The following is a 24,438-nucleotide window of genomic DNA, read 5'->3' on the forward strand; positions in this document are numbered from 1 at the left end:
GCTGCCCCCGGCCCCGCTCCCGGTGCCGGCCCCGGCTCCGGCTCCTGGAATAGCCCCGCTGCTGCCGGGGCCGCTCGGGCGCGGCGCTCCCCGCCTGTGCGCAGGATCCGCCCCCTCTGTCACGGCGCCAGGCTCCCTGCGAGCTGCTGCTCCCCTCCAGCTCCCCGCAGCCTTCATCGCAGGGGCGCTGCCGGCAGCCGCTTGCTGCCAGAAACCCTGATTTCGGGCTGGGGAGGGAGTTTGTATTTTTTATTTTTTTTTTTTACTATTTTTTTATTTTATTTTTTCCAGCTGAGACTTGGCGAAAACCCTTTCTCCGGCGCCTTGCAGCAGCACAACAGCAGCCGCCGCATCACCTCTTCGCTGGCGGCAGGCACCGGCTCGCCCAGAGGCAGTGCCGAGCATCCCGGGCCCCCAGCGAGCTCCTGGCTGGGGCTGTGAAAAACACGGGGCCGTCCTCTCGGGGTCCGCGGGGCCGTGGGATCGGAGCCCTTGCGTTTATTTGCAAAGCGCCCGGAGAGCCCCTAAAAAAAAAAAAGGGAGAGGAGCCGGAGCGTGGGAAAGCGGCGCGGCGGCGGCGGGGATGCTCCGGGCTCCTCCGCTCGGCTCCCCGGTGTGCCACGGGCAGGTGGTGACGCCACCGACAACGTCATTGTGCAACAAGTGACGTCGTTTGGCGAGAGCTGCTGCAGCGGGGGAGAAAAGACCCGAGAGAGAGCCGGGGCTGCGGGGGCAGGAGGGCAGAGCCCCGCCGCGGGGCAGCAGCGACGTGCCGGGGGTGGTGGCGGGGTTACTTCGGTTTGTTTTACCATCAGGAAGCTACCGGGCAACGTAAACAAGCCTCCTTTTCTGAAATCCCGGAGCGAGAGATGACGGTTGCTGCGTTTCATCCTAAGAAATATTATTACGAGAATACTAAATATTATGGATGATAGGAATCAGAAAAGGATGTTGCCACTCTTCCTTGGGTCCTGTTACAACTTTCGAGAATACGCCGTAATTCCAGCTTCTCCTCTTAGCTTTGCAATGTGTTTTAGTCCCGTGATGAAAGGGGAACTGCTCGGGACTGATTTATGAGTACTCTGGTTTGACTCGGTTGCCCCACGAACATAACACTTCAAATCAAAAGGAAAATGAAAGGAAAAAGTATGGCTCAAGATAAGCCACTTTCCTGCAAACAATAGCTGAGAGACAGTGCCAGGCTTCTTTGCACTGGAGGGGAAAAGAATTAGGGAGGTGGAGAAAGGAGCACATTCACAAAAGGCTGGGAATTAGCTGGGAGAGTTAATCCGAGACACTTCAGTGCCTGACAGAGTCCAGTTTGCTTTGGTTACCTTGAAAATTTTACACAAATACGTGAATATAGATTATTTTTGGTTATTTTATGATTTTTTTCCCCCAACAAATGCTTTGTTTCAAATACTAAATGCTTTATTTTTGAAGGGTCTTGTTGTATGCCTGTGTGTCATCAGCCACGAGCTCCCAAAGGTGAGGATGAGGAGCTGAACTCAGCCCGGCTTCCCAGTAAACGGAGAAGCCAGGCTCAGAACAATTACAGGCTCACAGCGGGGCAGGGTGGCCTTGGATCAGGAGGGGGACTGGAGAGCAGATACCTCCATAAACGCCTACCCTTGTATTGTGTGCGCCTTCCTCTCCTTGAAGCTTACAGGAAGGCCGGTTATCCCCTGCGCTCAGAGGCAGCACCAGTCCGACGAGGCGTCTTAATAAAGTGCCTCATTTACATTGATGCTCGCACAAAATAGCCTGGGACCGAAAACATACAGCAGGAGCACACATTCGGCTGAGACCAATGCTCGGTCACGCCAAGATCCCTTTAGGTTTTTCTGGCGGTATAAAGCGCTCAGTAACAAAGCCGTGCAGCACCAGGAACCCCTGCCGGGCACGTGCCTGGCTGGGTGCAGATGGCAGGTGTCTGTGGCCTGAGCCCAGCTGCGGCAGCTTGGCTGGGTTCCCCCATCCTCTGCTGCCCGTGTCCAACGCCATTTGGAGGTCCCTGGAAGAGTGGCGTAAATGGTCATGGCGGGGGTGAGAATAGGACCCTAATATGACAGCTAAGTACATACCGCAGAAATCTCCGCTGGGCTAGGCAAATGCCCAGTGAGGGCTGCTGATATCATATTTCGTATTTATTTATATCAAACCATTTTTTCCCTTTACTTAAATCTCACTGATGGTTCTCATAGGAACATGCAGGCACCGACTATCACGCTTAACCTAATTCTCCTCTCCCATTCTTGTTATTTGCTTGCAATGTCCAATTGTTGTCTCTTATCGTAAATTAGTCATACACTCCCTGGTGGGGGAACAGTTTCTTATATGCTTGTGTGACTCTTAACATAATAGGACGCCTGGGTGTTGGTTGAATAATACAAATAATCAGACATAACACTTCTACAACAAATTTATTTTGGCAGTGCTGATATCCTTTGTCCAATTTATGCAGACATTTGATAACCGAGTAGTATTTGCACAAATAATTATGAAAAGTAGATGCTAAGCCTGACTACTTAGATTAGTTATCACATGTTTTACAAAGTGTAAGGCACAGCTTGGCAGTGCGGGGCTCCCTAAATTCCTTTCTAGGGCTGAGGCACAAGAGAGTTTACAATTACTTGGAGAAGATGTGAAGAGACTCAATCTAAATGTAAATTTGTCCCTCAGCCGGCCCAGCTTACAGTAGCCTAAGCCTAAACTGTTATTTTCTCCTATTTCAAATCCCTATTTCAGATCTAGTTGAATGATACCCTAAGAGCAGCCGACCTGTAATGGCCAGACTCGGAGCTGCAAGGGAGCACTCGTGTGTACAGAACTAACGCAAATGCTAAATGAAGACACAAATGCACCCATCCAGACTGTATGTGTGGATAAAACAGCGTATACCTGCTTGAGTCTGTCATTATTCCCCCTTTATGTGTTGCAGATCATGAGCTGTAATTTCTTTGTGGCCACATTGTGCTCTGTGATTATACCGTCCCAGAGGAATCCTCACAGTGGCCAGCAGGTGTTACAGTAATGCACTGACAACAAAACCCATGAATAGCTTCAACAGGAAAATGTGTGACATTGAAAGTTCACAAATCTTTTTTTTTTTCCCTATTTTTTTTTCAATCTGTTCCTCTGCTCTCTGTCCTTGGGGGATCCAAAGCTCCAAAGACCTTTTTTAAAGCTTTATTCCTGGTCCCTGGAGTCATATCTAGATTGCGACTGCCTGCTCCTTGTTTGTACAAAACCCTGCTATTAAAAGTCTTAGTTCTTTACTGTTACAATATTACCAAGTGCCAGAATTCAATCAGAGAACAGAAATAATTGCATGAACTAGCTCCTGTAAAGGACCTCAGTACCAGAAGAAGGGCTTAGGCAGAATTTAAGCACATTCATCCAATACTGTGATTCCCCCAAAACCCAGCACCCACCCCCACAGGCACCTAGTCCTGTTGGCTGCCTTAATTTTGGCTGTAAAGCTCCACGGACAACCAGAGCTTTCCCCATGTGGGTGCCCATGCCGGGTCCCCACAGATGAAGCCCTCCTGCCCTTCCCGAGCACGGAGCTGCCCCCTCTCCCTGTCCTGCCAGCTCTGGGTTGGGCACCCCTGCCCGGGCTGAAATCTGCCCTCCCGTCTGACTGCGTGCATAGTACAGCCAACTGTAATGTCCAATGTGGGGGGAACAAACAAACAAACAAACAAAAGAAACCACCAAAATTAATATATCATGCTATTATACTAAAGGGCATCTCCGGATCTCAAGCACCAAGCAGCACATACCATCCTATCAGGGTTGTGCAGAGTTCAGAACTAAGCAAGTCAAACATGCACTTTCCCATGTTAATGGATTTGTACTTTTCCCTCTCACAAACCACCTGCGACCTCAATAAACACCCCCACACACACTTCAGAATTTATCACCTGCTCACCACTGCAGGCGCAAGCACCTAGGTTCTTGTATGGTTATTGTCTGTAGCACAGCACTACTGTGTACCACTCATTTTCTAGCTTCTTAACTTTCAGGGGATGATTTACTGCATTTCATCAAGTCTGTCTTTCAAAGTAAAGAAAACACAGCTTCTGCTATTTCTGATTAACCCTTACATGCTACAGGTGCTGTTCAGCTCAGTTGAAAATTACTGAGTTTTGGTGTGTTTTTCTTTTTTTTTTTTTCTTTCTTCTCACTCTACTATATCAAGACTTTCAAAGCCATGAAACATTTGAAGCCCAGGATGTTTGGTGGCATTCAAAAGGGAGAGACCAAGTAAGTAAAAAAAATCACTGAGAACCAAAGGCTGGCTTGGATCAGAGTCACCAAAAGAGAAACAGCGCATTTTCTGTCTTCCTTCATAGCCACTAAGGAGTTTGCACAGAAACGCAGTGTTAGTTTATCAGATATTCAATAAGGGAAAAGAAGGAAAAGTCATACACTTGTTATTTACTGAAGACAGAAGCTTTTCACAGCTTCTGGTTGTTGCAACTGATACACGTTACTGGATATACTGTTTGTAAGTTGTAGTCTGACATTACCTCAGCACCAGAAGTGTTCCACAGAGTTATGAAACATATTTCAAAAGCCGAGGAAGCAGACCAATACGCTGACTGTTGGTTGGCAGTGCTATTAATTTGTATATTCATCAAGGAATGTGTCACCTCACAATAAGCAAAACGCCAGTCTTAGAATATTATAAGTTATCCATCTGTAATGTACAGTTGGCTGAAGAAAGCTGCAGAAAATATCATATTCCGCACACACACACACACCCCTCTGATAACTAACCAATATCCAAATATAGCAAACACTCAATAGGATTAGCTTCCTAGATATATCTGTGCCAAATTTAGCAATTAAAGCATCAGTATTTTTCCACAGTGCTTTGTTCCCACTGTATTATTTCCTCCTACCTCTATCACCTCTTCAACTGCTTCTTTTCTGACCCCGATTAGGGACGCTGTTCCCAGCAGAAACTAAATCCAAATTTCTTTTTTTGTTGCCACTTCAGTTCCTCCTGAGATGCTGCAGGCAGACACACTGCATTTGTCCCTTTCCAGTAATTTCAATTAATCTACCTTCAACTGATCCTAAACCTTTAGGACATCAGGCTTTACTGTTAGTTCCTTCAAAGCTGTAGCTGTCTTTGATTTAAGTCTGGGTTTCGAGACAGCTGCTCCCTAGTTTTTTTCTGTCTCTACCAACCCAAAACAATTGCTTCTCACAAACACTCTGGCTGTGGTGGTTTAGGAGTGGCTTTGTCCTCAGTGCATCTGTTGTTCTGCTGGGGTTCAGGAAAGCTGATTACTGAAGTCTGCTTCCCTGGCAGTGCTTTCACACGCAATTTCCTCTCCGACTCTCTCATCCAAGCTTGGGGCACGTCACGGCATCACCGTGGGACAGTCGAGCCCTGGATTATGCAGCACCTTTGAGGCAAGCACAAAGTTACCTCCCGCAGTTTGCACTCATCTGAGCAGGCTCCGCAACCAGTCGAGAAATCAATGATTTTGAAGAAACATGCAGACTCTCACCCACCTGACAGTGCCTACGGATCAAAACCCAAAGGCCTGGAAGAAGCAGAAGCTAATGAGTAGGAATTATTATCTTGACACAGAGAAACGTCTAAGCAAGTAAGGTGGATTTCCACATGCCAGAGGGATGCTTGGAAGATGGACCACCGATTGCAAGGCCAAGACGGAAGCACAATCGAAGTACAAAGGCATAGAGAAATCTCCAAAAATAGTATTACTTGTCTGTTCAGGATTCCAGGCTTTTTTAGGAAATCAGCCATTTACTTCAATTTGTGATCTTAAATAAATACTGTTGGCACTGCCTAGTCAGAAGTCAAAGAAAAGCTTTGCTTTCTTTGTCAACATGTCTCATAGTGTATTACAGCTTCTGTCTGATCAGTAGCAGAACCAACAGTGGTCAGTTTTCCCTAAACTGTAACGAATGGTCCAACAATAAAGTTTTTCACTAAAACAGGGAGTTAATATTCACTAAAAATATTTTCAGGCCAGCAAACATATTTTCACAGATCAATAAATATAAATATAAACAAAACAAATAATAAATAATAACATATAAATACACGTTTTAAGATCAAAAACATATCTCCAGATCTGTAGCATAACCAGGCAGAAATGTCCTTAACACTGAATGATTAGAATTCAGAAAACAAAGACTCAAAAATCAGACAATGACAGATCTGTTATGGCTTCACAACACTTTGGGGCTCTTCTTTTTTTGGCTGGTTTGAAGCTGCTCCATATGTTAGCTAGTACAAGGAACTGCCCACATTTTGTAAAGAATAAGATATAATCTAATAAATAATTTAATTCCCACATCTCATTTGTAGGGTTCATCTCAGAAAAATGCTGACATGCCAGTGCAGGAAAAACAGGTGAGGAAGAACAGTTTTCGGATTGGCTTGTCTTGTAAGAGTGTTTGGACTCTGTTTACTAGCTTCTGAAGGAAGAAATATCTTTTCATTCAATTTCTTGCCTGGTAATGGAAATAAAGCTCTAATATTCTCTATTTGAAGCGGTGATGCTACAGTGGTGCCAGCACTGACTGGTCTTAAGATGCTAAATGTATTTGAATGCCTTACTTGTGTATAACTGATCCAATATTCATATGAAGGTCTTCTTGCCTTAGAGACAAAATAATCCAACAGCTCAGTTTCTTGGATATGTGGCTTGGTCTGGGAGGACCTACGAGTTCACGCTGACGTCTTTCTTGTAACAGTGCCGTCATACAACGGCCAACCTTCTTCTAAATACCAAGTGTTTATGAAATGCATGGCAAACAGCAGCTGCAACATACTGAAAATCTTCTGAAGAGTTTTGATAAAAGCTGTCTCTGGGGGTTGTTGACGATTCATCTTGTAAAGAGCTGAAAACTCACTGCAAGGTGGGAAGTATGTAGGTATAACTGGCAAAATGGAAAGCAGTTAATTGTTGAATTTGTCAAGGACTACCACAATATAATTGTCATTTGCAATCTATTTATTAACAATTTATAACAGGAAGTGGATGTCCACATTCACCGAATTTGCCAATAGCAAAATGTTATGCTGATAGCTCAGGACTGTGACGGGCTGTACGAAGACCTTAATGAAATTAGGTAATAGACAATTTTGTGGTAAATTAAATTTATACCCATGCAAGACTGGGGACTAGAGTTGAGTGAATAATTATTTCTAAAATGTATTAAGTATATTTAGCTTCTGTTTATGTTTGGAAATTGCTCAAGATGTATTTATGGTTTTCCAAAATTCATTACTTATTTCAGTCATTCCTAACATAATTGTTATGAATAATTCCCAATTTACAAATTGCTTATAGCTAGTTGTGGCCATTTCACCTCAAAACACATGCCCTGACTCCTAATTCCAGGTTGGTCGCATCTAGAAACAGCAATGCAAACTGATTTCTGTGCTCTTACCCCCGGAGCACCCTTCATTTAAGTTTAAAAATTAGCTAAAGAAGTTTAAAATTAGCTAAATTAAGGAAAGTGAAAGAGAAATGTATGGTAGAGTAGAAGATGTAATTACAAGGCAAAGAATATGGATCAGCTTTTCTTCTGATGTTTTGTACAAGATGGGTCTCACCAGAATTTTCTGTATCAGAACTTAGCAGCACTCAGGAAAACTAAGCTAACAAATACAAAATGAGGTTTAGACAATTATATGAGTAAATACTGAATGGAGGGGACTCAATCCTAGTAAAAATGGTGTTTTTAAAGGAAATTCAGAGAAAGACCACAGAGAACCCCAGGGAGTTCACAGGACCCCAAATGGTTGGTCTATTGTCACTGGAGCTTCTTCAGTGTTGTCCTTTTATCAGGACGGCCAAGAAAGATTTCCACAGTTAAGAACATAACGTTAGTTTGCTTTTAAAAACGAACTATTCTATGGGTTAAAAAAGAAAGAAAACTATGCTGGTCAACGGTATTTAAAACCCCAGCCATTAGGGCTAACGGGAATTTTAACGGTGTGTGCTGAGAATAGTTTGGAAAGAAGAACTTGTTCAACCTTTTTTCATTTCAAAAAGATCTGTTTTAACCCTGCTTTGGCACACACTATAGATAACCAGTATTGGATTATAAACTGCCTGTCAGAGTTTAAGAAGTATTTGGACTGTGCACTTAGTCATATGGTCTGAATTTTTGGATAGACCTGTGTGGTGCCAGGAGTTGGACTCGATGATCCTTGTGGGTCCCTTCCAACTCGGGATATTCTATGAAACTCTGTGAAACTAGATTTCTGTAAATCTAGCATCACATTGCAAAGTGCAAAATTGTGGTGAAAAAGGAAAGAATCTGGATGAGAAAAAGAGAAGTGGGCTTACAAATCAAATTGTCTTCCAACAATTAATAAAAAAACACACCAGGTCTAGGACATACTTCCTATTACAGTATATTTGGAAAATTATCCCAGTGCAGTCTGCCAATGACTTGTACCTTTCTCTCTACCTGTACTTTGCACGTCCTTTCCCAGTGGACAAAAAGGAACCAGGAGAAGGAGAGGAGGGAGGAGAAAGGGGGTGGAGGAGGCTATGAGACACCATGGCCATGTGCAATAGCTGCTGCCTGTCTCAGGACAGCGCTTCCCTCTGACAAACCCACCCTGCAGATCCCAGGATGTCCCTCTGCTTTCTGTGTTAAGTGGTGAAGAAGCCAGCCCCCCCTCTAGGGGTAAGCAGCATTTGGAGGACTGCCAGCCTAACGTGGCAGTAAATGGCAGCACCGCAGCGCAGCTCCATTTTAACAACGGCAAGTTTATACTTGTGCCACCTCTCCTTTTTAATTCACTGTCACAGATGCAAGAATTTTGTATCATTTGCATCATGAATAGAGCCTTCCCTGTGAAAGGATCCCTTATTGTCCATTATTTTTATCATTTTTTTCAACCCTGTTCTGTTTCATTGTTAGTCACTTCTGCCTTTTCTACGGGAATCAATGTTGCTTCTCCCAAAAAACAGGCGTGTGGGATTATTCAGACCAAGTGTTGATATTAAAACTGGGGCCACTTCCCTTCAGTAATACGCAAGGAACAATAATGCGAAGCACTACAGTATGACAGCCATCTCTCGAGTGGAGAACAATACGCACCTGACTCATCCTTTCTGCTGCCTCTCAACAGATATTTGTATTAGATATTAGATATATAGATATTGTATCAACAGATATTAGTATTGGGGTATTGCAGTGCTTCTGCATGCCACACAACACGTTGTGTCCTCATTTCTTTTGGACTTTTCTGAGAATCTGCAGTGGCACACTCCGGAGATGTACATCATTTTTTATAACACTTCTGTACTTTGAAGCAGGAGGAAGATCTTAAACATCTATTAAATTGGCACTTGTCACTAATTATTTTTAAGCTTATCATCATTTGTAACTTTAAAGTCTCTTTAGTTGCTTTAATTATAGATTCTGTACACTATACTTCCTCCATTCAAGAAACGAGTTCATCATCTCAATTCGAGCACAGTTTTAACAATCTCCAGAAGAGATCAAAAAGATATAACTGAATCCTGCAGTGTGGGCAAACACCTATTGTGCTTGTGTGACTGCATGACAGAAATCCACACCCAGAGCAAAAAAAAGGCAGACTTGCTCTAGGCATAAAGTTTCTCTTCTTTTACTGCTGTTTCCCTTATGTACGCCTGTGTCTTTCTTTATCTTCTGCTCTTCCTTCACATCTAACTCCTACTCATCCAGAGTATCAAAACCACCTTTGCCCTCCGGGCCAGGTCACTTCTCTCTTCAAATACTTCTTGCCAGCAGCATAACTCTTAAGGTCTTATCCTCCCATCTTCATGGGCTTACCCATGTTTCCTGCTCCTTTCAACACACAAAATGTGATTAGGGTCAGGAAAGATGCTGTAAGCACACAGGGTTTGAAACCATCTCGAGGCAGAGATGCAGCTGCAAAGTGTGTATTTTGTATATTTTTGGTGTATAGTTTATGCCTGACCTGTAGCTGAGGTGGGCTGTGTAAACCACCTTTTGAGACCTCTTTTTCATCCCCTCAGATTACCTGCAAAAATGGAGTAACACATTCCCTTTCCATGTATGTAGTATTAATTTTACCAAGTGCATGGGATATAGCAAGAGAAATCGTTTTACAGTTCTGCTAAGACATCAGTGGCTCTTCTGGCTAATCGCTGTGATTGTAGAGACCACGGGCAGGTTCAGCACAGAGTGCAGGCAACTCTTCCATGTTCACTGTGAGATCAAAGTCAGCTACTTGCCCCTCCACATCTGATGGTTTTGCTCCATGTGATGAGCCAAGGGTTCCCTTCGGTAACCTATGCTCCTGGAGGAACCACAGCCACAGCCATGAAGGCTTGGACTCAAGCTCTGCTGCTCTCACCTCATGTAGTACTGATCCCACTGCAACAGTCCCGCCATCTCAGAGATCAGCTCTTAAGCTACAGCCCATGTTCACAGACTGTGTCTCAACTGCTTGGTAAATGTTCTTTTGAATACAGGAAAAATCCATAGGATTTAACGTGGCTTTACTGGATGGCATGCTTTAGTTTATATTCTTTGGTGTCTTTGTGAATTTACCCATAAAGCTGCATAACTACTTCATATTTCATCTAATAAGTGATACTAAATAAAGGTATTATTATCTTTTTTTAATCTTAGTTATATTCACGGTTTTTACATTGTGTGAAATGAAGAATATTATCCAAGCAAAACTATGAAGAACTGAAATCTATACTGTTAACTCAAGGCTACCACACACGGCACAGCGAAACCTTTTAAAGACTACTACACAACACATTACAGATCTAAGCTTTTCAAAGCAGGATATGCAGGATTAAGGCTACATTTAAATCCAAACATGATAAAAGGAAAAAAATAAATAGGCAAAACACGATTACTTTATATTGATGTTACGTAAGTACTTATATGGGGAAATAATTCATTCCTTATTTCTATCTTGTAATGGTACTGGGAGGAGAAAAGATATTTTAAAGCATTAACCTCCCTCCCCCTTTTTATGTTGTTATCCAATCTGATACCATAAATACTAAAATACTTTAATCCATACTGTATGGTAATTGTCATCATAGGGGCGAGCTCATTTTGTTTGTAAGGCTCAGCCATGTCTTTTCTCTTTTAGCACATACATTTCTCTTCTGTGCTTCAGCTCTAACATTTGGGAGTTTGTGACCACTGAAATACTTACCTCCATGATGCTTCTCAAATAACCACAGCATTATATCTGTGCTGTATTCTACCTTTAAGTTTGTGACAGATATTCTCAGTACAGACTCAGTCTTGAGGTTACTTATGTTTTCAGGCAAGACCACTAACATTACATTATCCTTTGGGACTACGTATGCTGTCTACATAATATATGTCTATTTTGTAAGCAGCTTAGGATAGATAGACCATATTTTATTTGAAGCGGAGCTTATAACCAATGCCCTTATTTAGTAATAAACCATGTTCACAGTCCTTCTGCCTGTAGCGCCCAGTAGCAGACTGGGATTTATTTGAGAGAACAGGAGTGACAGCACAATAACATCTACTGAAATGCACTCGGTATCGCTGCCTTTCTTACTGGGAGCTGAGGACAGCAAGCAGCCAGCGGTGTAGCCTCCCGTGCTCCTTGGTAATCGATATGCTTAAGAGGCTCCTGGGTCCTCTCCCTGTCACTCAGCAGTCCACCTTCCCAGGAAGGGACACGACGACAGAAATGGCAGCAGCATTTGCAGGAGGGTAAGGCTGTCCCCATCCCTCCCCCAGGCTCCCGGAAAAATACGTTGCCTTTGAAACCCACATGGCAGGATATTAAAGATTTATGGCTCCTGATTCTTGCTACAGTTCACTTTGCTGCTTTGTTTACTTGGCAGGGAGAGGGAGGGAGGAGGGAACTGGATTAGCCTCGAAACCCCACGACAAAAGGCAGAAAAGCTCTGCCTCAGGCATTTAATAATCTACATTTCTACTGAATTACTAAATATGCCTGCCTTATCTCCAGAAAAGTCGGCATATTTTAAAATAGTAATTCATAGCACTTAAAAAACATTTCACACTAAAATAGTTTGAAAACCAATGGGAGCTTTGTTCTGATCCAGTACCCGCTGCAACGTACCATAAGAGAGGCACAAAACCACACCAGGATACAGAACCAGTATAATTTAGTTACTATTTAAAGTCTCTGAAGTTTTTTTTTTACCTACGTTACCTTTAACACCACAAATGTTACACAGCTAAAAATAATAACCAGAACCACTGTGATGGGAGGCTTGTGAAAAAGAGGGGGAGACAATTCGGGATTTCAGTCAAGTGGATAATTATCTTTACATATGCAAAGGCCTTTACAGCTGAGAGAGAGCTACAGTATTTCTCTGAACGTAACATAAGGGAAAGCTATTGGGGCATTTTATTTTATTTTTGTTAACATTTCCATCAGAGAAAGAAAACTACCTTGTCTTTTCTGATGGCATTAGATAAATATCATGCAATGGCTCAAAACGCTAATTTGTTTAATTGCATTAGTCCACTCCCCTCCTGTTATGGGAATTCAAGCTTCAATGGCAAATCCAACCCCTTAATGAGATTATGGCGACGTTCTCAATATGAGGCTGTAGGGTGGCAATAAGATGGGCAAGGGAGCCACGCGTCTCCTTGGTGACCAGCCGAGTGGTTAACCCTGGTAAGAAAGGGTGGAGGGAAAAATCAGTTTGAGTGACAGCACTTCATCCTTTAAACTTCACTTCACTGCTGAGCAAAGCAGAAACAGTGCCAAGCAGTGACCATGGGGAAATTACCCTTGTTTTCATCTCCCTCTCTTCCAGCTGATGTCAGGAGAAAGGGACAAGACAAAGGACCTCCAGCTGTGGTAAAGATCATTAAAACAGAAGAATACAAAGCCATGGACATCACTGTGCCATCTATTAAATATTAGTTTCAGTTGAATGCAAACGTTTTTCTTTGTTATGCAGCTTGATACTATTATTGCTATTATACCTTTAATCCTTTTTGCATAGCTTTATTCCTTTTTTGCCTCCTTTGTAACGAAGGTGCCTTGTAGTCAGCTCCACCAGCTAATCAAATTGCTTTCTCCTCGTTACTCACAGTGAGCTGTTAGAGCCTGAAGCCTAAGCTAACTGGGATATATGGTCACGATTCAAGTTCTGTGGAAGGGCTGAAACTGTGCCAGAATCACAGTACACAGATATGTTGTTGCTGCTGTCATATCAAGAGCAGGTGATATGCTTTTGAGTTAGGGAGTATTTAATCACATGGCTGCCCAATTAGTATACAGCGATAAAACATGGGTTTGTCATTCATGGCCTTCACTGGAGACAAATGATAAATCTTTTAATGTCAATAGCCAGTACATCCAATATCAATTTCTCCAATCCATTGTTTTAAGACAAATGTCGGGCGACATTAAAGAGGTGATGTCTGTGAATTATTATTTGTTATATTATTTTTTTTGACCAAGACCATGACCAAGACCAAGATATTTCTGAGTCAGAGGACAACACTGCCCACATACATTGAAGCAATGCATAACCCACACGCGTAGATCCCCTGAGCCTGGTTCAGATCACAGCAGTGCAACTCTAGAGGATTTCCACTGGAGCCAGCCAAGTTAAAGTGCTGTGAAAAATGTCCATAAAGGCAAAATGGTTTCCATTTCACAAGACCACATAGGCAAGAAAGGTCAGGAGGTGCAGGCCCGTGGGTAAAACTGGTCTAAGGGCCCCAAATATTACGTGAATCAAAAAGCATCAGAAAACTTACTCTGAGCACCATGCACCACTGGTGGATGGCTGGCCTCTCTGGCATGCTGTAGCTGGCTGGGAGGGCAGTGTCCTGCTGCAAGGGCGAGAAGAAAAGGACAGTCCATTACTAAGAGAAACCAACACAAGCAACTTCTAATTCCTCCATGCTTTAATTTAGCTGAGAGCGTAATCAATTGCTGAAATCATTTTGCTATTTTTAAACCTTAGGGAGCAAATGGAAATCTCATTTTAAAGACAGAACCTTAATTATGCTTTCTGAGAGCTAGTCATTTGCCAAAGGAGAGACAATGAGGCCAGTGCCACATTCCTTACCTCCTTTCTCATCTGCGAAGGTTTCCGATGCCTCCTGCCGACTCACCGAACTCAAGCTTCCAGCACATGGGGTTTCCTTTACTGTGGACTGGCTCCTGGCAGGTATTTTGACGCAGCTGGTCACCAGGGTTAGAACAGAAGAATCAATGGGTTTCTCATTTGGTTTGTTTTCCTTGGTGCTTTTGGGAAAGCCTGTAATTCTTATAACCACATCCCAACATCAGTCGTCGAGATCTTCTATTTTACAAGATACCTGTACTGTAATCCAAGCTGCCATTACAAGCGTGGCTAGGTATACTTGCAGTGGCTTTCATCTACCTAGAGCCAGATGAAAGGTTTCTGCGGCCTCGGGGCTGCTGAAGCCAGCAGCAGTGAAGCTACAGCAGCATGGGGTCCCTGACAGCCCCACAGGAAACCCTGGCACCTGCTTGGATGGGCCCTGGGCTCGGCAGCCCTTTCTGTGGTACCTCTCGCCTGGCTCTGCCAGAATCGTGCCTTTCCCTCATGGAAATACATCATTTCCTCCACCACAATTAGACTGCCTGTAGTTACGTCTTCAAAACCTCATGTTCTTTGGTCCTTCAGCCCATTTATTAAACACACGGCCAGTTTTGCTCGTTAAGCTTTGACAGTTCAGCTCCCGCCACAGCAGCTCCTGTTGTGGCTGTGGGCCCGCCTGCAGCTCCTTCTCTTCAGCTCTGGATTTCTTCCTGAAAAAATCACCTTTCTGTGTTTCTTGAAGTTTCTTCGTTGGTCATGTTTTATCTAGGGCCCAAGAGAAGACATTCTGGTGTACTTCTGAAAGTTCAGCAGGATCAGTAAGTTAGCAGCTTAAGAAGTTGAAGACTGGGAAGAAGAAGAGATACTCACAGCCCCTTTAAAGTTATTTGATACATAATCAAATACAATCAAATATTTTGATATATCAATTATGAGCACAATCTCTCTTGACTTTCCTAACAGTGAACGAGATGAGATCTCTCTCCTGAGAAGTACTTGGTGTAGGAACATGATTTAAGCACTCAGATTTAGATGAGTTAAGTGTATGGCGCGATGACTCCTTCTCACTCCATTTTTCCACTGCTCACAAGTAGGAATTTCAGATGTATGTTATTTATTTACTTTTTAACCATGTGATATGACCTCTTACTGCTAATGAGAAGAGATTAACCTTTTGAAATATGAGGATGAAATTACACTCTCTTCAGGACTACAGTCATGAGCTAATATAATCACAGATAGCCTTAGAAAGAGCTCCGCACATGTCAGAACCCCAGATCTGAAATTTGTGTCTATAATGACAAAACCAGAACCTTACTAAATGCTTATTTAGCAGGTTCAGGATCCCAATCCCAATCCCAATCCATTCTTCTTTGGCCAAGAACAGAGAACAGTTAGTAAAGTTGTGAACCCAGATGTGAACCCAGATCTCCACCCACAGTTTCAGTGGGAGGAAAGGCACCTTGCATCTGGGTCTTAACATTGACTACTCACGCAAAAACAAGAATTCTGGTTTTCATGGAGAGGTCTAAAACTAAAATGAGCTCTTGAAATGCAGCCCCAACACTGTTTGGAACTGAGTTTTGGGTGTGTAACACATACTCACGGCCGTGCTTGGCTGTACTATGTTTTGAACACAGCTGCAAGCACTCATGTAGTCATTCCCTTAGCAACATCCATCTGAGATATGGAAATATTAAGGTTATTAGAAAATAACTACTAGTCATTAAGAAAGAGCACCTTCATCTGACCACATGCTAATTGTGAAATATAGGCAATATTATCTGGAAATTAAGAAAAAAAAAAAAGGGGTGGGCGGGGCAAAGAAAGGCCAAGAGAGACCTTTTTTTTTTTTTTTGTGTTGTAGTACCATAAAATACAAAAAAATGGGGGAAAATGCAGTTATAATTCCAATGCAGAATTTGAGGAATTCCTTATGGCTCTGCCAGAGGTGAATGGTCAAGGACACGGCCCTTCTGATTAGCATCAACATTTTCACAGTGTTTCACATATGTTTAGGTGGTCGTGTATCCACAGGGGAGGAATAAGAAGGTATAATGTAATGGCATTATGTAGGTTTATCCCATGCAGAAAATACTTATCTACATTAATCCATCTCTCTTTCAGTTCTGCTGTCTTGTGCAGCAGATGGGATGTCAAGTCAAATATTGCAATGCTAGAAAAAGAGGTTTTGCTACTGTTACTGGCACGGTTTTAAGAAAAGTAGAGGTCTAGCCCTACATATATACTTCAGAAACAACAAAAGTAAGTACAGTTAAATTCTAGTTGAAAGATGCTTCCAGTGATAAACTAATAATTTTGTTGGCAAGACCTAGAGTATATTCTTAATAGTATCAACATTTGTTCCAGTGGTTCTCTTCCATTTCAATGTCTGCTTCTTTCTTCTTTTTTACCCATCCCGCTCCACCCCTTCTAATCCTTTTCCTCCCATTTCAATAGTTTTCATCCCACCCCGGGCTGCTTGCCTCCTACTTGTACTCCACAGGACCTCCATTTCTACAATGCTCCATTTGAACTTTCTCACCACTTTTGTCCTCTCCATATTCCCAAGACATGCCTCTTACACAATTTTCCGATTTATTTCTCCCCTGCCCCACAATCCCTAATTTATCCTCCCTTGCTGAAATCCCGTAAAGCCTCATGCTCTGACATCCACCAGTGCTCTGGAGGCTCCTGTTAACCCTATTTTGTAGGTGCTGGGGCATGCCTGTGTGCAGCTTGCACGGTGCTCTGCTACTGTTTCTGACTGGCAAGACACCGCTTTGATGGCTCATCTGGGCACACCAGGAGCTCAGCTCAGCTCAGCTGGTGCTGACAAAGTAGGCATCACCCCCGCTTGATCTGACAGGCTGACAATGCTGGTTTAATACTAATGAGCACAATTTCCCGTTCCAGTATCTCATTAATATCTGCTTCTTTAGTCGCAATTCTTCTCCCTTTGCTCCCCCAATTCCACTCTCATCTAAATTCAATCTACCGGTGATGTACTCATATCCAGTCTCCATTTTCTCTTTGTTTTCTCCCCAGATGCTCCTCTAATTCTCTTGCCTAGAGCAAGAAGCAAGAGCGGCCAAACACACTGAGCAGTTGAAGTACATATAAATGGTTACTGAGCTCGCAAGCCTTTGCTAAAACAGCCTTTTCCTTTGCAGCATGGAGTTAAATGAGAAAGAAGGGGACACGATGGGCCACGTGCTGGGGAGAGAGGTCAAGGTGCTAGCTATGACTGAGACGTGCTTTCTGATAAAGAGCTGTCAAGGGAGATCAAAGATCAGACTGACCAGATGCGTCTCGTACGCAGAGGAGGAAGGCAACAGGCCCAGCTCCCTCTGGTCACCATCACTGAAGCCACTCAAAAGGAGGCAGCTGGGATGTAAAAGAAGAAGGAAAGCACAAGGCAAGGAATGCCCCAAGTGAATCAGGGCAGATACGACCTCCAGAGGTGCCTTCCAGCCTCAGCCATTCTGTGCCCCTCTAACTGCTCTCTGACCTCTTCAGATATTGGCAGGAACCTGGAGGCAACTGTCTACCACCTGAGTCAAAACCCTCTTGTAAGCCTTTTCTCTCTCAAACATTAAGAGTTACTTACTCAGGTTATTTAGAGTTGTGCAATGCATGCAAAAGTTGATGTTATTGCAGAAAACCTGTAATCCTCCTTGTCTTATTGACTTCGTTGCATGGTGTTTGCATTAATGGGGAAAAGAAAGGTTTAACTGGTCCCGATATCTCTCCTCCATCCTCCTTTTAGCACTATTATCAGCAATATTTTAAATTTCAGCAGACACCTAAACTTTCTTTACGGGCTCCTAGCACAGCCTAGCACAACTGCAACAATTTAAATCTGTTCTATCCAAACACATTTCAGTATCTTATGACCCAGGAAGACATAAAACTCAATTTACTCATTAACCTTAGCTTCCTGAAGCTGCAATTACCGCCCTGTGGACAGCCAGTAATTGAATTGGATAAGAGTAGCATGCAAATGCCACCCAGTGCTAGATAGTGCTGAGAGATAATCCTGCACGCTTAAGAAAAAGGCATCGCCGCACAGACAACAAGTAGCAAAGTAGCAAAAGGGAACATGCATAAAGCAGCACGTGCAGAAATTAAAGAAACGCAAATGATCAGGAACACGGTGGCAAGAAATACAATATTATGTAAGCGTAGGTTTACAGTTTACAGCTAATAGCATGCAACTGTGACTTGTGCACTGAAAAGCATGTTCTGGTGGATGGTTTCACCACAGAATCAGATCTTGTTTTCCCCCCTGCCTCCCAGAGTCATAATTCAAGGTGTTTGGTTACATTTTATATAGCCTAGTACATCTTGCTCCAACTGTAGTGAAAGGGATCAAGACATGACAAATAAGGACTGGAGCTACCAAAATGAGATTTAGTTTTAAGGACACTTGTCTTTTTACATTGTGTCTTTTTTTTTCTTTTCTTTTTTTTCCCTCCCATTAAACCATCAGTGTATTTTTCCCAAGCCTCTGGATAGAGCTTTTGCATTTTTAAGCTTGATCTAATTTAAGTATAGATGACCCTGGCCTCTTACTGCTACATTACGTATCTCATCATTGTGCTTGCGGAAACATCTCAATATTTGGCTGAGTGCATTTATTATGTGACTTCATATTCTTCTCACGTTCTTCAACTTGTTTTGTTTGTTTTCCTGGTTCCAGTCCCTATTTGTTTCTTTCTCCCTTTGCTAGTAGAACATGCTCCAGGAAATACAAAATGCCACTTAAGACCTTTCATCACCAGGGTTCTGATCCCGTAGAAGACATGCCTATGGGAGTATTTCGATTCAGATTAGGATCATCCCCTCTTACTGCACTACAGTTCATGTGGTAGAGTTGTGTTGGAGGAAATGGATTTCTTCTACAGGAAACTAAACAAGAAAAGAAGAGAAGGAGGAGAAGGAGAAGGAGAAAAAGAGCCAGACCACAGCAAGTGCAAAGCAATCCCTTCCCTAGCAATGTGCCTGTGGCAGAGCCCCAGCACCAAGTGCACACGGATCTGCTCACTTTGGACCTCGCTACTTGTTAAGACTGACATAGCAGCCACAGCATATATATAAGCATATACCACTTTCTCCTATTTTAATCTGATGACACCTTTCAAGAACTGACAGAGGATCTAAAACATGATTTTTTCACTGACAGTTTTGTTGTAAATGATGTTGCCTCTTAAATCAGATGTTTGACTTGGGTCAACTTGACTCAGGTTCTCCTCTTATTCTTTTGAAGATCAGAGATGGACATGAATATAACTTTCCAGGACCTCTCAGATCCCTCAAGTGTTTTTGAAGAGTAACTGTGAGTGCTAAAGAGACTTACGATTTCTTCAAGCCATCATCTCTCTAAGGCAAGTCACACATACTTTGTTTTTCTGCTCAGGAACTTTTCTGTGTAGTTCTTATATTTTGCCTGTTAATATATCATCATTTCAGTTTTTGTGACATAAGACTTTTTCTGGGATAGAAAAAAAGGGGTGCAGGGTATTTTGGATGCATCTTCTAGGTACTTCTTCCCTTAGTTTTTGAGACCACGCTGTTTAGGCTCATGGAGTTCCCAGGTGTTTTTTTCTGCAAGGCATCACAACTGAGGCTTGGCAGGCTTTGGCTGAACTCGTCTCAGCCCGACTGGAAACTTTGGTTTAGCTTGTTCAGATGTCAAAGCAGCTTTTCTAGTGATCGGACAGCTACCACCCAGTCTGTGCACTTAAGCTTATTTGAACCATGCAATATACTGATTTTTATACAATAAACATCACTAACGTCTCTATGTAGAAAGAAATATTAAGGATTCATATGTAATGACACGGTGAACATTGCAGTTACACAGAGGCAAGTTATGACAGCATAGGCCTCCCAAGTGAAGGCCCTGGATGTGATTTAGACAGACACAGGCCTGGGCGGATGACAGAGGGGGCTCAGGATAATGCTGAGGATGTAAGTATGCGCCACTAGTCAACGAAAGAGAAGTACAGATAAGAACAAAATAAGTTCCAGGAGTAACAGTGAAGAAGAATCCAACACATGCAAAATGCACTGTATATTGTAAGACGCTTGCAGACCAGTTAAGAAAGGACACAACGTGCCAGTGTGCAAGAAATGTGAAAACAGCCGCCAGTGTAACCTAGGGTGGTGAAGAAGTCACCAATATCACACACCTCCTGTTAAAGAACCAGAGCAAACCCCACCACTGATATCACTCTACCCTGTGAGTCTGCATGTGCTCATGTGTTTTTGTGCAAGTTTAAATTGACTTTTTAAATAGAGATGTAGTTAGATGATGAGGACAGTGAAATATAGTAACTGGACTAATCACAGCAACTGCATTTTATTTTAAAAAAGGTTTGCAATTAGGCCAACAATAAATTCTTGGCTTTGTATATGAGGTATGTTCCCCTTTTTGTCCATAACAGGATTCTGAAAGTAAGAAACTGATTACAATTAAGATTTATTTTGTTGCTATCAGATAATTTGTATGGATGCCTAGAATTCACAGGAACCTCTGAAGGTGAGTAATTTTGTTATGGATTTCTATTTAGAACAATGCTAATCATGCAAGATCAGCAAGAGTAAGTTTAAACTTTTAAATGTGTCAGCATGGAGATTTGCACTGCTTTTAAAATGCTTTCAATCTGCTTTTTAAACTGGCAGAAACAGCGCAACCTGCCTGCGCTTTCCTTAATCTTGTCTGCACTGCCATGCAAATTCCACTGAGTAGAGCTCTCTAAGGCTTACCAGACTGATGCTGATTTTGAGTGGTTGGTAAATCCTGTAATCAAGGAAGACATATAATAAAATGATATTGGGGATCTATTAATATCTCTGATATTCAGCCATCATAGACCGCATGAAAAGGAAGATCCACTTGATGTAATCTACCTGGATTTACCAAAGCCACTCAGCCATGTCCCTCCCTGAAGGCTCTTAGATATACTAAGATGCCACAGGATAAAAGAAGCAGTACTTTTTAGAATAAATTCCTGATTAAATGATAAAAAGTTGTGTACATTTATGCAGAAAACACATTTTTGAAAGCAATCCTAGCCTTCTTGAAAAAAGAAGGTAAAAAAAAATGTACAGAGGAGAGCCGTAAGGACACTTAAAAGAATGAAATGACTTCAATAACAGGAACAACTGAAGATATTATGACTTGTCAAGACTAGAAAAGATATGACTGATGGAAAAACTTGCTAAGAGATCTTAAAATTACAGGTCACTTCGAAAAGGTAAAAAGGAAACAATTGTTCACTGTTTCTTCCACTAGGAGAAAGATGGGGAATGAAGTGAATTAGAAGCTTATAGATCCAAACTAGAGAGAAGCACTTTTTCCCCTAGCGTATAGTTACACTGTAAAACCACAGTACATTGCAGGTATCAAACCCACATGGGTCTACAAAATTGTAAGCAATTGATCAGACCAGTTCTTGGAAGAAAAATCCATTGTGCTATTAAGATACTTCAGGTGAGGGACAGCAGAAGTATCATCAAGTTGTCCTGTGCAGTTGGGAAAAAAATGTACTTTATTTTAATCCTTCTCTAGTAGGAGATAGCAGTGAGGAAAAAACCAGCAACTTCACTTTACGTTTGTCTATAATCACTGGGGACTGAGTTAAAGCAGTCTGAGCCATCCCTTCTAATTCCTCATTCTTAAAAAATTCAAAACTGTATTGGAACAAAGGAAGCCGCTCCCTTATGTGTGGGTCACCACTGGCTGCAGATGGATGTTTGTCTCCTCTTTCTGGTGGTCATCAGAGCTCTTTGGACTTCGTCCTCCTCCTGACATCCCACCAGAAACCCCATCAGCAGCAGCTGCAGCATCTTCCACAGAGTGGCGACTATGTTCAGAAGCTTGTAGTATAAAGTCATTTTATAATTTGGCAGGTAATGGATTTTTGTTGACCTACTGCCTTCTTCCCCACTTTTAATGCAGGCCTGTACAATTCCATAAAGCCTGTGCTCACGTAGCTACTGGGAATTTTCATCACCGTCCCTGAGAGAGAAAACTGACTGGTTGCTTGAGTACTAGCCAGCTTTTAGAGACCCAGCTAGCGAAGGTGTCTGAAGGATTGTGAGTGCTAGAGAACTGAGGCACACGTGGTAGATTTTACAACTCCTATGCGCAACATTTAAAGAATGGGATAAAGGGCTCTGGGTTAAAAGGAAAACAACAATTTTAATCTAAAAGACATCTTCATTTCCTCGTAAGAAAAAAATCATAGCCAATACCAAACAAATTCTCATTTTTGAGAGATCAAAATCCTCTTCAGGAAATACAAAATTAGGATTATAAATAAAATAAGATCTAAATGCTTCCTATCTGCTGGGATCCACAGGAAGCTTGATTCTTTTGTTAGAGCTGGCACTTACCCAGACCGACAAAAAAATTTGTTTTAATAGCATTGAACCTGTGATCTTCTATGACAGAACAACGTCCTTAAACAAACAATTGGACCTCTGAAATGCCTCTAAAAATCAAAATTTGCCCTCTGTGATTTTAAGGATTAACACCCTTCACCAGAAACATTCACATATATTGTGGCCAGAGTTGGAAGTACAAATAATTTCATGCAAGAACATCTAATCAAGTTAGTAGCATAAAGAACAGGTTTTAGAGGCAATTCTAAAGCAATATATATGTGTGTGAGTGTGTTTCTATTAGGAGTCAAAATACAGAAGTATAAATCACATTGTGGGGAGGGGGCACGTTTCAATTCATTTATTAGAAAATAAAAGGCTCAAGTGGGTATGAAATCTTGATGATTTTTAAAGAAGTTATAGAAGTAGGCACTCAAGAAGTACAACTAAACAAGTTACATTTATCATACAGATCACTAGAAATTAGGTAAAGTATCCTTTCTATCAAAGATGATGCCTAAGCACACACAACTTTGAACATAGAAAGAAAACATTCTATTTTTAAACATTCAAATAATTCTTTCCTGGCATCAATGGAACACAGTAATGCATTTCTTTAGCCATATTTTCAGTGTCTCCAGCTATTCACTACTATTATGCTTTCCTTTGCTGCTTCTGAAAAAGGAGTTTGGGCAACAGACGTTTACTGGGCAGGAAGAAAGCAGCAGCAGCTAACCCTACAGCAGAGGTCTCTGACTTCTTCCTTGGCGGAGCTTCAGTGACCCCTAATGGACAACTTCCATCAGTGCGTCTGCCCCAACAAAACAAACAAAGCTACGCTGCAAAAACACACAGTACTGAAAACTTCTTGTTCCAGCCTAAAACGAACTCTGGCTCTTTGACACATTTGTAGCCCCCATTCAAGACCAGTGTACCTATTAGGATACCACCATCATACCCTGGCTATTTGAAATATAAAGAAGAACATCGTTATAGGTGAATAAAACCTACATTTAATGCAGTCATTCTGACGACTGGTTATGACAAGGCTAATTCAACATTTTTAAAACGAGAGCACAGTGGTTTTACATCTTTCCACACACACACACACACACACACAAAAAGTTAAGGCCTAATCAACATTTTGAATTGATCCACTTATACCATTTTAAAAGGAAGATCTGCAATCAGCACAGTCAAGAGCCTTTATAAACAGCAGTAGTAATTTGAAAGATAGAGTGCAAAGGTTTCTACCTTCTCTCCTGTAAGTAACTACACCTGCCAATAGTATGGCAATGAGCAGTTTTCATTGCAGGAATAGGATTCTCTGCTTCAGTACAACTACTACTATTTGCACTGAATAAAAAACAAACACAAGAAGGGAGAAGTTCATGCTGGTTGGAGCAATCCCTTTCTTTCATTCACCAACAGCAGAGATGAGCTTGTGTGAATGAACTCTCATTACAGGAAAGTAACCAAGCTGGAAATGATCCGCATTCCCTATTCCTCTTCAGGCAAAAGTTTCTGTTCATGTTTTTTCTTTACTAGCTTCACTGCTGTACTCCACTTTTCCTATCAACCTTCCCACCTCAGAAATGGAGCTGCTATAAATCTTCCCACTTCACTGAGATTTAGACACGCAGAGGGGTAAAGGCATCGAACAAAAGGATCACAATGCTCCATTCAGGCAACTTATAACAGTAGTCCATAAGATAACTATTGGCTTCCAAGCTAACTGGATTCACAAGAAATTCTTCACACATTTAGACCTACTTCATTTCCAGTCTTGCTTAAATCTAGCACTTCAAGTAGTGATCAGTTCACAGCATCACTTTCACAAACAATAACGACAAAAAGGCAAACCAATTAAGGCAAAGCCTTCATTGCCAAAAACTTCTACTCCTTCAGTAGAGTGACATAAATTAAGCATTGACATAAATGAAGGAACATGGAAGCG

The 24,438-nt window shown here is 42.1% G+C and overlaps 1 long non-coding RNA gene across 1 annotated transcript in view; it reads left to right on the plus strand.

Annotated features, from left to right (window-relative positions):
- LOC308189654 overlaps positions 1-23,314 on the plus strand; it is a 35,225-nt gene extending 11,911 nt beyond the window's left edge. The window contains exon 2 of the long non-coding RNA XR_013946496.1: positions 292-23,314. This is a non-coding gene — a long non-coding RNA (uncharacterized lncRNA). The remainder of the gene's footprint in view (positions 1-291) is intronic.
- Positions 23,315-24,438: the final 1,124 nt, after the last annotated feature.

This window comes from Anser brachyrhynchus, assembly GCF_964034855.1.
Source record: "Anser brachyrhynchus genome assembly, chromosome: 2".
Classification (NCBI taxonomy): Eukaryota; Metazoa; Chordata; class Aves; order Anseriformes; family Anatidae; genus Anser; species Anser brachyrhynchus.